Source organism: Tenrec ecaudatus, chromosome X, assembly GCF_050624435.1.
Source record: "Tenrec ecaudatus isolate mTenEca1 chromosome X, mTenEca1.hap1, whole genome shotgun sequence".
Lineage (NCBI taxonomy): Eukaryota > Metazoa > Chordata > Mammalia > Afrosoricida > Tenrecidae > Tenrec > Tenrec ecaudatus.
The window spans coordinates 128,568,896-128,584,820 of NC_134548.1; the positions used below are offsets into that span (position 1 = coordinate 128,568,896).

General features: G+C 38.7%; 1 protein-coding gene and 1 pseudogene across 4 annotated transcripts in view; one reads left to right on the forward strand and one right to left on the reverse strand.

Moving 5' to 3' along the window:
- The window catches only part of KLHL13 (kelch like family member 13), a 202,625-nt gene that overhangs the window by 30,573 nt on the left and 156,127 nt on the right, over nucleotides 1-15,925 (forward strand). The gene's annotated exons all lie outside the window — the stretch shown is intronic.
- On the reverse strand, nucleotides 12,770-12,916 carry LOC142433717 (mitochondrial import receptor subunit TOM5 homolog; annotated as a pseudogene).

Below are 15,925 nucleotides of genomic sequence, written 5' to 3' on the forward strand. Positions count from 1 at the left end.
TAGGGGGCTGGAAAGCCTCAGAAGCTTTGGCAGGCATCCTCACATTCTCTTAGGATTTTTATTTTTGGCTGCAAGGTTTCATCACTGCTCTTTTCTATGTGACTCCGTCCTCTCTCTCTGCCGGCTGACTGCTTTTCTCTGCTTCTCTGCAAACGCGCCTGCCTAAGAGTCCGTGTTTACCTCTTCTGGTCAGTTTAGCATGGTCATGCCCCAATTCTCATTTCCCAGAAGGAACAGCATAATTATCTGAGTTTAAGACAAATGCCACTCTGGTCCAGTTAACTGTGTCCAAGTGTGGTGGGATCAGAAATTAAAGTGTATTCCATGTGTTTGTCTTTGGGGGAAACAAAGGGAAGGTAGGCAGCAATGAACAAGCGTGTTGGATCTAAGCTGATGCCTTAAATGATGTTCACATACATTTTACAAGTGCTGGTTGGCATGCATTTATTTGTTAAAGTAAACTTCAATTGATTTCGTTTTCACAATATAGACATGCACACAATTATGCCCATCTAGACGGCTGGTAATAGCTTCCGAACTCTCACAGCTATGATGTTGATACCGACTCATAATGACCCTGTAAGATAAGGCAGAACTGCCTCCTGTGGGTTTTCCCAAGACTGCCATTCTTTACAGAGGTAGAAAGCTTTCTCTTTCTCCCATGGAGCTGATGGTGGTATTGAACTGCTGATCTGCCATTAGAAGTAGAATACAAAACTCACTAGGCCACCAGGGCTCTTGGTAACAGCTTCCAAAAAATCCATACTCACTGCTACTGAGTCAATGCTCACTCATAGCAACCCCCTGTGAGTTTCTGAGGTTGTAACATGGGAGTAAAAAGCCTACTCTTTTCCCCGAGGAGCTGTTGGTGGTTTCGAACTGCCCAACTCATTAAAAACCATAAACAAAAAAACCATGCTAAGCCAAAGTTAAGCAACAGAAAACAATCTCATGGTTATTGTATCTATTCCGACTCTCAGCTAAATTAAAGGACAGTCCAACAGGCCTACAGAGTTTCCCAGGCTGTAAAATCTTTACAGAAGCATTCTGCAACATCATTGTCCCATGGAGCCACTGGCAGATTTGAACCCGCCACCTTTATCGTTAGTCGAGTGCTTAAGTGCTGTGCAACCAGGGCGCCTCAAATACAACGTACAGGATTGCAAAATACTAGCCTGCAAGTATTATGCACTTCCGTTTCCTCTTTCTTTACATGATTTTATTTATGTTTGTGTTGCACATATACCAGCTCAACAATACAAGTATGATTCATTGATATTGATTGTGTTCCTTGAATTAAGCAACTTTTCTCACCTTCTTTTTCTGCGTCTTTCCTTCCCTCTTTAGTGCAAACTCAGTCCCCGCTCCCCACCCCCAGGGTTCCTGTCTAAACTGTCCAGTTACTGTTGTCAATTTGGTCTCATCAAGATAGATTTTAAAAGAGCACAATACTAAACAAACCCAAACTTATTGCCACTGCGTTAGTTCTTTTTCATAGAGACCTTATAGGACAGTGTAGCACCGTGTCTATGGTTTTCAGAGACTGTAACTGTTTACCAGGAGTAGCCAACCTCGTCTTTCTCTTGTGATGCAGCAGGTGGTTTTGAACTCATGACCATTTCATCTTAGACCAAAGATATCCTATGAGGATGCCAAAGCTTCCATTTTGGTATGGGGTAAATCATAGACCACTGACTTCATTGGCGGAAGGTCGGGAAAAGGGAGACCCTTCCTGCAGAATTGTGGAGACTTTTATGCGAGCCTACTCGACTGCTGTAAAGAGTGACAGTTTCAGAAACCCTGTGGCCCTCTAGGGTCGCTCAACTTGGAATCAACTCGATGGCAGTGAATTGGGCTGAGAAGATGTAAAGATTATCTTAGGGGAGTAAATTTTTTGCGTGTGTTGGGGGGTGTTGTACTTTATTTTTAATTTTATCATGTTAAAATATATATACCAAATTTGCAATCTTAACCATTTTAAGTGTAGTCATTTACCATATTGTGCTATCATCACATCTATGCATTTCCAAAAGTTTTGCATTCTTCCAAACAGAAACTTATTGCCCCTTCAGCAATAACTCATTTTCCCCTTTTGAGTTCCCAGCAACTAATAAGCTGTTGACTGTGTGTATTTGCCTATTATTATTATTTCATATAAATTGGATCACACAATAGTTGTTCCTTTGTGTCTGACTTATTTTACTCATAATGTTTGTGACGTAGATCTGAGTCACAGTATATAACAGAATTTCATTTTTCATTATGGGTGAATACTATTAGCTGTATATTTATGACATATTTTGCTTATTTATTCATCTGTTGATGAATGTTTGAGTTGTCTCCCATTTTGGGGTCTTGTAAACAATGCTTCAATGAATGTTGGTGTACAGTTATCTGTTTGAGTCGCTGCTTTCAGTTCTTTTGATTTGCATTCCCCTTCTCTTCATTCATTTTAGTGATTAAACTTATATGAAAATTTCATCCAATATTTTGACCACACACAACTCTTAAATTTTAAAAGACATTAGTCATTAAAACATAGAATCTCTAGAATGTCTTGTGGATCTAACAACTGAGAATGTTGAAGGTTAAAGAAAAGAAATATTTTAAAACCGCACTAAAATTATATTTTATTAACCTTATTGTTCTTGACTTGTATGAAAGCAGTTTATTTGGACAGATTTTATTTAGAAACAGGGATACATAAAAACGTATTGCTGTGAAATTATGGAAATATTTGTTAAAAACACCAAAAGATGATACTGGTTCTTGACATGTCCTCCATCTAGGTCTATACACTTTGAAGGAGGCGTCTCCATTTTCTAACCATCCTCCAAAGTTTTCTGTGGTCTTTGATTTATACCTAATCAAAATGGCAGTTTTGGCACCGTCATTGGACTGCGTTGTGTTCCTTTAAATGTACTTTGCATTTTAGGAGCAAGGAGAATTCTAAAGCGGCAAGTTTAAAGTTCTTTGGTGGATGGGTTACAGTTCCACAATGAGATTCTCACAGGACAGCCCTTGTGGTCCTACAAAAATGAACTGGTATTGTCATGATTAAAGAAAGAACTCATTCCCAGGCACAACTTTCTGGGCCATTTTTCATTTTCTTACACCATCTTCCTAATTAGCCTCAGTGGTTGTCCCTGCAGAAAATCAATCCAGATTATTCTTCTGGCATCCCCAAGTTGCTGTAACCTTCTGGGCTATCCCCCCACCCCCAAGCTTGATTTCATCTTTAAGATTTTCCTGACCTTCCTTAAAATGTTTGATCCAACTAAAAAGCTATTTTGTTTAATGTGGGGTAGCAGTCCCATAAATTGTTGTAAAGGTTAAATGATTTGGGAAGAGATTTTTTTGAGTTTGATTAAAAATACTCTATTTTCCCTGACATCAAAAATCATTTTCCCCCACAGTATAGAAAATATTCTTTTTACTTGTTGAAGGCAGGTTAAGAAGAGTAAGACAAATGTATTACTGAGAGAACTTGTCTGCAGCCATCACTGGTCTCAGAGACCGGTTTAAACATGTTTTATTTAGAATAAATCCATGCATGGAACTCTAGTACCAATATTTTAAATGCCATCGAATATTAAGATTTTAAATTTATTAAATAAGGGAGATTAGAGTCTAACATTTACTATATTTCTACTTCACCGGTTATCATATGCATTTATTAATCTTTCTAATACCACTTGTATTAGTCTGGGTTTTCTAGAGAAACAAAACAGTGGCACACATAAATGTATATGAAGGAACTTTATATCAAGAAGTAACTTTATATCAAGAAAGCAGCCCAGCCCACTCAGACTCAAGGCCATGGGTCTGATGCTAGCCACAGCTTCAGGCCAATCACTCAGAAACGTGAAGTGTGATACAGGATGATCACAGGCCACTGGGGACAGACTGTTGTAGACTCAAGATCAGTGGAAACATGCCAGGGCACCGACAGCTCTCAAGGTTGGACGCAGGGACAGAGTCCCAGCAATCAGGAAGATGAAGGGGCAGAGAGGGAGGGCAGAGGTCCCCAGTATCTCTCTTACAGAAAGGCCACATCTCCCAGGGGGCAACATCAGGCAGTGGCCTGATTGACAGGTTGTACTACAACCATACACAAATGACAGTTGGCATAAAATCTGACAGTCAGACCACCTTTGAGAGTAAGCATTATAACCCATGATCAATAAAGAAATTGAAACTAGAGAAAATAGCTAGTGAATACTGATATATGGGTCTTCTGGTATTTGAAACTCAAGTCTGTATGACTTAGAAATTTTTCTCTTGCCATTCTCCCCTCCAGGAGGATGAAAAGATAACTTACACTTTTCTTTTCTGAGGGACCTATAGGTATGACCACATAGAAGCTATTTAGCTCATCTTCTTGTCTGTTTCATACCTGAAAGAACTCTGATGATGCAGTGATTAAGCCCAAAGGAGGGCGAACATGGAGTTGGCTGTGTGGGAGAAAGATGCGCCATTTTTTTTACTTCTGTGAAGATTTCAGCCGTGGAAGCCCTATGGGCCTGCCCTATTCTGGCCTAAAAGGTTGCTACGGGGTCTCGATCAGTTGAAAATAGTTCAACAACAAGAGAGTTATATTTTCTTTTTTAATAATTAATACTCAGTCTGAGAGTCCAACATCTGGCAAACTTTTCTCCATACTTAGAGATAAAAGAAAGTCCTATCCTTTATCCAATATTAGTAACGTAAGCACCTGGACTTTCCAGGGGTCATTAGTACAATAAATCAATAATTAAAAATAGCAGGAGCTTCTTCACTTTGGAAAAATGTTTTTTGCCTTATAGTCTAAAGATTAATGCATGCTAAATTGAGAATTAGGAACAAAAAAAGGGAAAGTTGCCCTTTCTCTTTTAGTCTGAATAAACAAGGAGAGAATCGAAAAGACAGGCTATCAGTATAAGGCAGTATTTTAAGCTATATTTGTTTATCCATTTGAAGCCTGTTACTTTTCAACAACATGATTTCAATATGAAAAATCAGAATAGTATATGCTCTGGAAATTGTGTTGAAGATGAAGGTCCATAACATAGATTCCTTGTGTTTTAACGAAAATAAATTTAGGTAGTCTGTTATTAACGATGTGAACCTGATAAAGGCAAAACTATGTCCTATGCATGCAGAATGTTTACCTTCTACCTTATTAACCTATAAGGCTTTAGCAACTGAAATTAAAATGGCCAATCATTACGTTCATTGCAAGTTCAAAATTAGCTTGAAATAACATAGGGTGTCTTCCTAAAATAGCCATTTTTCATCTTTGGGTGGGGAGAATATCCATGAAGATTCTAGCAAAAGATAAGGTCAGACGTTTAAACGTGGTCCTTGGATGGAAGATGAGCAAATGAGGTCGTCCTAATTTATCACTTAAGGTTTCCTTGATGGAAATAAAATCCAGTCTAATAGTTTACCAAGGATGCATGAACATTCTAAAAACAGAGAGACCGAATGTAGGTGAGTTTGAGGATCTAGAATTTATATTGTGGTTGTCCTTCAGGGTATAAAAGGAGGGACCAAGTGATTTCCTTGAAGTTCTCTGAGTCCTTGACTATTCCTTTAGAAATTATATTTTCTAATTAAGGGACAGCATGACATACTGGTTGCCAGCAAACATCAGAGCCATCTTGAGTCTTTACCAAGCTGCTTTCAGCATTTTTGTTTTAAACATAATTAAAAATAGCTCTGAGTTACGGATTCAGATGTTGATCTGGAGTAAGGAAAACCAAATCCACTTAGAGTTAATGGGTTGAACCAGTGACCCTCTCTAGATCCCTTGAGTGTCTCCCATGCTTTTCTCATTGATATGCTTGGAGTTGATTGGTGACAGCATTTACTTTGAAAGCTAAGCAGTTGGTATTGTGTGCGCTTGACCTTTAATGCCTACCGACTTCTTGACCCCTCTGAAGCTTTGCACATCTGTGGGTGTACCCCAAAACAACCAGAATTTTCCCCAAAAGCTAGGTATTTAATTTTTTAAATTTTTACAAAACAACCTATCACCTTCAAAGCACGTTCCATTCCACTTAATACATTTGCCAAATCTGCGATTCCATTCTTGGTAACATTTTCCAAGATGACTGACAGCACCTTTCTCATTTTTCCTTCAACTCTTCTACATTCACTGTCCTTTCAGGTCTCTCTGATTCCGCAGAAATGAAAAGAAGTCACACAATGCGAGGTCAGGAGAAGAGGGTCCTTGGGGGCAAGAGAAGCATGCTGTTTCTTTGCCAAAAACGGGTGCTCTGAGATGGCTGCGTCAGCAGGTGCTTTGTCGTCGTGGCAAAACCAGTCCCCGCCACAAATCAGACCTTTTTTGTTACACACGGCTATGCAATCTTTTCAGGACCTCTAAGTAGAAAGCTTGATTAACAGTCTGATCTGGTGGAATGAACTCCAAATGCACTTTGAGTTGACATTTTTGTCTGTTTGGGAAGTTGACGGATGTCCAGAACGAGGTTTGTCATCAGTTGACATTTCACATTTTTTGAAATGAGAAAATCACTCATATATTTGAGTTTTTCCCATAGGGCTCTCTGTGTAAGATGTCTTCAACATCACAACATTTCTGTGGCATTTTTCTCGAGCAGGAAAGAATATTTCACAGCCTCACGCTGTTCTCTTAATTTGACCATCACAAAAAATGAGGTTCGAGCAAAAATGGTTTTAAGAAAAAATATACTATGACCAGAGAGAATCTTCCCTGGCTTTCCATATTTTTTGGGGGGGCTACCCCCTCATATACAGGTTAGTTGATGTACAGCTAGCCTTTACTGTAGTGGTGAGCATATTATCTGGGTCATGGCTTGTAGTTAAAGAATTGATTTATGGGTCAATTTCAGCTTCCCGACACACTTTCAGGATTGAAATTGTGATTAGTTCCTTACCAATATTCCGTTTTGGCCCCTTAATCAACCTTGATCCTATGACTGCTGCTGGATAAGATTTGAATGAATTACAAGGAGACATCTTTGCATATTCACATTTAATTATTTTATTTCTTATAAACCACTTCTTCATTAAAAACATTCTTCTTTGCTTCAGGGCCAGATTTTGAGCTCTCCTCCTGGTTCAGGACACTGCAAGTCATTTTATGTGGCCTTCAACTCAATGCACTCCCTTTAAACATGTGTCTAATGTCTGGCAACATTCTCTATAATGAACTGGAAAAATAGTTAATAGATAATTGCACTTACCTATACATATAATAAAATAAAAATGAATATAATGTATAATAAAATTACTATTACAGTATGTAACTGCAAGGATGTAACTATATTAGAAAACCAAATGAAGTGGTCAAGGCTTGTACCTGCTTTTAAATAGTAAATTCAGGTTTGAGAGAAGTAGAAGTAATTAGGGAATTTCCTATAAGGAATCCAGAGGACGAAAGAATCAGCAATACAAGTGGATTATAAAATAAAGCTGTTAGAATGAGTCATAATAGATTATACTTATTTCTTTTTTGTGATTATACTTATTTCTATATGATAAGAGAAAGAAGGAAAAAATAGAGATAACATTCCAGGACAGATTACAGACTTTCTATGTTGAGAAAATGAGGAAGTATATTCTCACAAATTATCTAAGCCATATTTATAAGTTTAGTATCATAATATTTACCTATGCTATGATATGGGATTGAGTAATTATGTGACATCACAGAAAATATATTTCTTATTTTAAGATATCAGTAACTGTCAAGGCATATTTTGGATTTCCAGTACTTATAAAAACATTGAAGACCATATTCTTCTCTAGACCCTGAGCAATAGAAGAAATATTAGAAAGTGAAACAGTAAAACAAGAAGCTATTAAGAAGTTGGGTGGTAATTGTTTCTGTTCAGAAACAATTATGTCAAAAAATAGGTAACACAGAAGTACTTTCAATATGATTTTGATAGCATGGATTTCTTAGTGTCACCATAAAAATATACAGACTAATTGTGGGAAGATGTCACATGAGCAGGTGGAGATTCCCGACCTTCCCGACAAGAACACCAATAAATGTTTTTGCCTGGGTCAAAGGGACACTGAATCCAGTTGAAAGGAATTCAGACAGACCCAAGGAAAAGTTGGGTCTATGTCCAATCTCTACACCTTTCCCTCTCTCAGGAGGATAAAGGGGTCCTGATGGCTGACTACAGAAAGGTGGACCCTCACCTGATCATTCTGTGTGGGCGTCCTGTTCACAAAGCACATGATAGACGACAAAACAAGTTTCAATAAATTTTGAAAAGAATGAAATCAAACAAATTATTTTTTCCAACCGTGATGGAGATAAATTGGAAATTAATAGCAGTATAAAAGCTAGAAAATATACAAAACCGTGGAAATTCAACAAAGAATCCCAGAAACTGGACTATTTTAAGAAGAATGTGGCATCAGGATTGGAGGAAAGCTTACTCGCAACCTTTGTTATGCAGATGACACCACCTTCCCTGCTGAAAGTGAGGAGGACTTAAAGCATCTGCTGAGGAAAATCAATGACTGCTGTTTTTATTATGGATTGTAGCTCAATGGAAAGAACATTGAAATCCTCATAACTGAATAGCATCAAGATAAGCAGAAAAGATTGAAGTCGTCAAAGATTTCACAAACAGCAGTAGTCAAGGAACAAATACTGTGTGGCATTGGACAAACCTGTTGCTGAAGACATCTTTAAAATGGTAAAGTGCAAAGATTTCACTTCCAGTACTAGCGCGCTCCTGACCCAGGTCATGGTATTATCACTTGCCTCATATGCATGTTAAAGTTGAGTAATGAATAAAGATGACAGCTGAAAACTTGATGTATTTGAATATTCAAAGAATATTGACTTTGCCATAGGCGCAGTAGCAATCAGCCAAAGGAGATGAGAGACACAGCATTTGCCTAGGGCTAAATCTCTGAAGGCAGGAAGGAGTGGGAACAAAAGGATGAGTGGAAAGGGAAAACACAGGGAGGGAGTGCAGAGTGTGCTGTTTGATACACGTGGGGACTTCATACACAAAACAGAATTGTGTGTGAATTATTGAATGGAAACGGTGCTTGTTCCAAATTACAATCAAAGCTTTTATCCAAATTACAATCAAAAGTGGACTTTTAAAAAAGTCATCCCTTGAGTCACAGTAAGTCTATGCAGGGTGGAATGTTACCTGGATCTGTGACATGCTCATGGGCATTTGGGATCCCAGAGGATTTTCATTGTCTGATTGCTTACTAGTCATTAGTCATTGTTGTTGCTAGTTGCTGTCGAGTTGATTTTCAGCACATCGCAACCCCATGTGACAGAGTAGAACTGCCTATATGTTTTTCTAAGCTGTAATCTTTATGAGAGCAGATTACCAGATCTTTGTCCTGAGGAGTTCCTGAATGTGTTTCAGTTTCCAACCTTTGATGGAACAGCTTTATGCCTAACTGTTATGCCACCACGGTTGTGTGCATGTGTGCAAATCTCAACAACAATAAGAAATCTTGACTACTAAAACTCACTGCCATCTAATTGAGTCCGACTCATAGCAGCCCTATCAGGCAGGGCTGACTTCTGATGGTGTCCAAAGCTGTAAATCTTTACTCAAGGTAGAATTGAGACCATGCTAGTGGGGGGAGGAAGCGTTTAAGAACTAGAGGAAGGTTGTGAGTTTCCTTGTTGCTACACTGAACCCTAAGTGACTCATCTCCTCCCCACTACCCCTCTGCAAGGGATGTCCAGTTGTCTACAGATGGGCATTGGGTCCCCATCATGCGCTCCCCTCATTCACGATGATATGATCCCCCCCCCCCCGCCTTTGGTGCTTGAAACCTGGTCCCCTTGGCCCTTCATGATCACATATGTTGGTGTGCTGCTTCCATGTGGGCTTTGTTGCTTCTGGACTAGATGGTCGCTTGTTTACTTTCAAGCCTTTAAGTCCCCAGACGCTATATCTCTCGATAGCTGATCCCAATTCTACCTTGCAAACCTGGGTAGACCAGAGGATGTACATAGATACAGATAGGAACTGGAAATACTGGGAATCCAGGTCAGATGATGCCTTCAGACCAGTGGTGAGGGTGGCGATACCAGGAGGGTGGAGGGAAGGTGGGTAGAAAGGGGGAACCGATTACAGGTATCTAAATATAACCTCCTCCCTGGGGGAGGGACAACAGAAAAGTGGGTGAAGGGAGACGTCGGACATTGTCATTGTAAGATATGACAAAATAATTATTTATAAATTATCAAGGGCTCGTGGACGGGAAAATAAGGAGCTGATATCAAGGGCTCAAGTAGAAAGAAAACGTTTTGAGAATAATGATGGCAACAAATGTACAAATGTACAAATGTGCTTGACACAGTGGATGTATGTATGGATTGTGACAAGGGTTGTACAAGCCGGCAATAAGATAATTAAAAAAATGTTAAACATAGAACATAAACATATGATCCAGTAATCCCAATCTCAAGTGTATGGTCCAAAGAATTTGAAGTAAGGACAGCAACAGAAACGTTTACACTATGTTCCTTGCAGTGGTATTCACCATAGATAAAAAGTAGAAACAATCAAGATGTCTACCAACTGATGAATGGATAAGCAAAATGTGGCCCATACATACAATGGAATATATTTCAGCCAGTAGGAGAAATGAAGTCTTGATACATGTTACCACATAGTTGAAGCTTGAAAACATCAAGCTGAGTGAAGTAAGTCTGTCACAAAGGGATTAAGATTGTATAATCCCATTTATGAGAAATATTTAGAATAGGGAACTGTAGAGACCTAAATTTATTAGTGGTTATGGGGTGGAGAGTGGTCAGTTGAATTTGTTAAAGGCGATGGGAAAATTTGGGAATGAGTATGTTGATTGCACAGCATGATGCATTAATAATATTGATACATATATGTGAAGAATAAGAAATGACACTTTATCATATATACATTCACCACAATTATAGGTAAATATAACATGACAGTAATGGGAAATATTTTTATTTTAATTTTCACATTTTATTGAGCTATAATTAACATCATACAATTCAATAGTCGAATCATATAATGGAGGTTGTGCAATCAGCTTTGTAATGTTTTCTCTCTTTGTGGAGCCAGTAATGTTGTCTCTCCACTTCTTCCACCCTTCCTTTCCGTGCCCCCAAGCAATCATCAACCTAGCAACTGCTTCCATATGTTTACCCATGCTGGTTTCCCTATAGAGATAAATATACAAAACAGGGACAAGCAACAGATAAAGACCCAACACCAGTGACCACATAAAACAAGGGAAGACCCCAATTGAGAAAGCAGAGAATATTTCAAATTTAGAATAAATTAACATTGGGTCCAGGATGAGATCAAATTGCAAGGTGTTACATTCCATTCTAAGTACAGCTGCTAAAATCACCTTTACAGTGCTCTTTTGGTCGGCTATTAGGGCTGCTAGCGTTCCATTGGGGATTCACCAGGGACTTAATCTACATAGGGATCCTGTAAATGGATTTTGGGCTACCACTCATAGGAAGTGTTTTAAAGAAACTTACTAAGATTCATGAGGTTCATGTGTCACTATTAATAACATTTGATTAAAGTCTATTCAACAGACACTCTAATATCCTCTGTGGCCTATTTGCAGTAACTGCACTATTATGCTTAGACCACTTTCAATGGATATGTAGTTGAAAATGTGCGTATGTGTAGGCTCTGGAGTGGATGGCTCACTCAATCAGGTGAAGATAGTCTTTCTTTGATTTACAGAAAGACTTTATCTTAACATATTAGGATTTTCATGTGACTTTTGTAAAAAAAGCTTCCTATTACTAATCTTAAGAGTGCTTCTGATATCTATATGAACAGTTCATGCCTCTTTTCTGGGACTTGAGGGCAGCTAGTTTCCTCTTGTGTAGAACTGCTTCACAAAGTCTCTGCTTCCGACCTCTGCTTATCAAACACTAGTGGCACCCCCCAGCAATTATGAGCAGTAAAAGCACCCCAACACATGTCCAAATTGCTCCCCAGGGTATGTTAGTCACTGATTGTTTTGTCCCACAGCATTATAAGTACATGCCCGTGGTTCTGAAAACAATCCCCATGTTTTCATTTGTGATTCAAAATCAGTGAAGTCGTTTTACCAAATTCTCTTGGAAGAGGGTTCTTTGTGACTACCTCTTACCCCTTAATGTGTGTTACCTTCATGTTGGTATGCTAGGGAAGCAGTGTAACCTAATGATGCAGCTCAAGATTTCAACTTTGGAATCCTGACTCATCCACCTGATAGTTGTGTCCTTGGACACATTATTGTTGTTAGATATCAAGTCATTAGATTTTTTTAAAACACGGTTGCATGTATTTAAAATATAGACCAATGGCTCTGTGGTCGGATATCCTTGTAGTTTTGTGCTGCTTCTACAAACAAAACTGTCACGGGCTCACAACTACCTTATGGGCAGAAAGTAAGAGTCCACAGAGATGACGGCCAAGGAAGAGCGACTTCAGTCACTTGTGATGAATACTTGCTGGAAAATGAAATGTGACATCATTTACAACGACACCAACATTCCCAGAAACAAAGTATCAGAGGTAAAAAGGGTTGAAATATGACGACAAAAACTATTTTCAAATTTCCCAATTCAGTTTATAGAGTTAGTCAATCGCTAGAATAAAAATTTGGCCTTCACAAGCAGAATTTTGAAGTCCATTCAGAGAAAGTGTCTGGTAGATCTTTCTGAGTCTATTCATTTGCAGATGGGAGGAGAAAAATGGAACCAGGTTCTTCATATCAGACATTCTCATTTGATGCGCCATCTTCATGTGCTATCAAATTTCTTTAAGATAAAAGGAGTGAGTCATAGCAGGGCCACGTAGATAAGAAGGTCCCCTATGGAAGAGAACACATCCTCAAGCATCATCCATTTCATTTCCAGCTTCGGTACGAGGCCCTCAATCCGAAACATCGTGGCTGGGCTTTAGCGACTTCTAGCTGGGGATCTAGGAGCTCCTCGGGTTGCCACTTTGCACCCAGATCTTGGCCCCTCAAGTCAGTTTGACTCACAGAACAAACCACTGCCCACTCATGAAGTATTTCTCCAAAGATTGGTCTCTTCAACATATCCAAAGTACATAAGAGACTTCTCTATCCTCACTTCCAAGGAATGTTCTAGGTGTTTGCTCAACAGCCCTGTCATTCACAGTTTAAATTCATTTTATGATCTCCTTTACTAAGCATCCAACTTTCACATGCTTTTGAAATTACCACGACTTGGCCTGGCTTAATGCCCCCATAAATTGATCACTGAAGATATAGGTGTTATACCAAAGTGTGGTGAAGAAAGCAGATGCTTCCCGGCTATCAGAAAAAATAGCATCTGGAGGCTTAGGCTTGTCTTAAAAACAAGCAGCCATCTAAGTGAGACGTCAACTAAATCCACACAGAAAAAGTGCACAAATCCCTGTAATCCAAGAACTGTAAAAATAGAAACCAAGCCTAGACGAGGGAACAATATTATAGCCTAAATTCTGAACACTCAGTTTGCAGAAGTCTGTGGATAACAGTGAAAACCCAAAGCCCATTCGCAAGGCCTTTATGTGGATTAATCAAGGTTCAGGTGAATCCCCTCCGACTATGCACCAGGGACGGGAAAGGCCTAGATATCAGACTGCGAACATTGCAGGTGGATGACTGCCGTTGTACTTAGGTCCAAATCTGACCTCTCTGGATCCAATAACTCTCTTTAACATTTTCTACTTCATTTTCAATCGAGGCTTTTCTGTTATTGTCTGTTATTGGGCTGTTTGTGTTTTGTTCTGATTTTGTATGTTTTTCTCCATGTGAAACCCAGGTAAGGTCAACCTGCAGAGACAACAACTGGTTTAGTAGTTTCAAAGGGACAGGGCAGGGGAGGTGGCGGGAAATGGGGAGCTCACAACAGCAAGTACAAGGAAAAAGAAATGTCCTGGAATTGATAGTAGTGACAGTTAGTTGCACAACTCATGAATTGTGATTAAACTATTGAAATGTATGCTACATGTATTTTATGTCAGCAACACTGTCAAAAATTAATAAACTAATAGAAAAAAGAAAATACCACACAGTTTAGGTCAAGCACACTTCAGTCCTCAAAGTGATATCCTTGCTCCAATAAACTAAAGATGTCTTGTGTAGCAGATTGGCCCAATGCAGTCCATCATTCGATTTCTTGATTGCTGCTGCCACGAATACATTCCATGGCCTCATTAGTTAACCTGTAGAATGAGGATGATAATACTTTCCTCATTGTTTTGTCCTGAGGATTGGGGGAAATAACCAATATAAAAATATCTGGACCATAGAGGGCTTATTATATTAATTCTCTTTTTACCTACTACCATATTAGGTGTATTTTGCATTTAAAAATGCATTCTTGGTAGATGGGTTTTTATTGTGGGAATTTCACACTGCTCATTAGGTGGAAGGAATTGAAATAAGGGGGCAGTTGAGATTTTTCAATACTTTTGTACTCAACAGTATACATTTAATCCTTTAAAGTTTCCAACAGATTTGAATACAGTATTTTAAATTTAGGGATATGTGATTCATAAAGATTAACTCTAATTGTAGCCTTCTCCCCCTCCCCCTGTTTGTCTAACTTTTACTTTTAAGATGCAGAAGACATATCCCCTGGGAATCCATTTATCTTAGAGATTTTTTTGTACCATCTCACCACAGCGTACAATATGTTCAGAGTACTGACTGTGCCTTATTTAAACTGTGTTTTCCCATGAGCTTAGGGCTTTTATTATTAGAGTAGCAATAGTTTTTCATTTATATCTGTGTCTCTAATGCCTAGCACAGCCCCTGGTTCATTATAGGTGTTCTATAAATTATATTTTTGTGTGATGCTAAGTGGTAGGTATTTTGTCTCCTTTTTATAGAGGAGCAAACCGTGGTGCAGAGAGGTTAAGTATTCAAGGTCACACAGTTCAGCAGTAGAGCTAGAATTTGACACCAGGCTGATTATCTCCAGAGTGCAGGCTCTTAATATTTTAACGCCTCTTCTCTAAGAATGGAGGGATGCCACCTGGAATATGGGGCAGGGGTTTCCCCAAAGGCAGTTAGAAGTATTTCAATGGGAGGACTAGGAGCCTGAAGCATATTTCATCTGGAAGAGACTGGGAGCGTGTGTGCATGTGTCTGTGTGTGTGTCCTGAGGCTTGGAAATAATATTATATATTAATGTATATCCTATTTTACATATAATTTCTATTTTTAGTATTGGAGGTTTAGACAATCAACTGTTCCTTTGGAATGCATTTTGTTCATTAATGTGTATATGTTATAGAAAAGTAGAGGGACCTTTTTATTGCAACCCCCCCACATTTCTTAATAGACCTATTATTGTCAACTTCCCATTCCTTTATAAAGATTTATTTTGACAGTTTGCTTAAGATAGTTGATATAATTTTAGGGAATCTACTATATTGTTAGTGAAAATCACATGTGATTAAGAGTGAAGATGTTGCTCATAACAGCGAAAATTTTGTGTCAGTAACTACTCAATTTTTCTTGAATCTTTGGAAAATGAATCTTTGTAGAATAAAAATATCCAGCAGAGTTTATCCTGTTAACTCCAATTTATTTTTCATTTCTAATACTCGGGTTAAATATTTTTCTTGTTGACTCAAAAACCATCATCATAGCTATCACTGGACAATGCTTCAGAGATGACCATAGAATCTGTTGGCATAGTGGTTTATAAATTGGGCTGCTAACCATAAGTAGTTCCAACCCACTAGCTACTCCTCTGGAGCAAGATGAGGCAGGCTGCTCTCGTGAAGATTTCCAGTCTCAGATACCTGCAGGGATAGCTCTCCTCTGTCCTGCAGGGTCTCTATGAGATGACATTGACTGCATGGTAGCAAGTGTGATTTGGAGGAGTATCGGTGGATCCTTGTAAGACTATTCCTTCTACAAATTGTAATCCTGG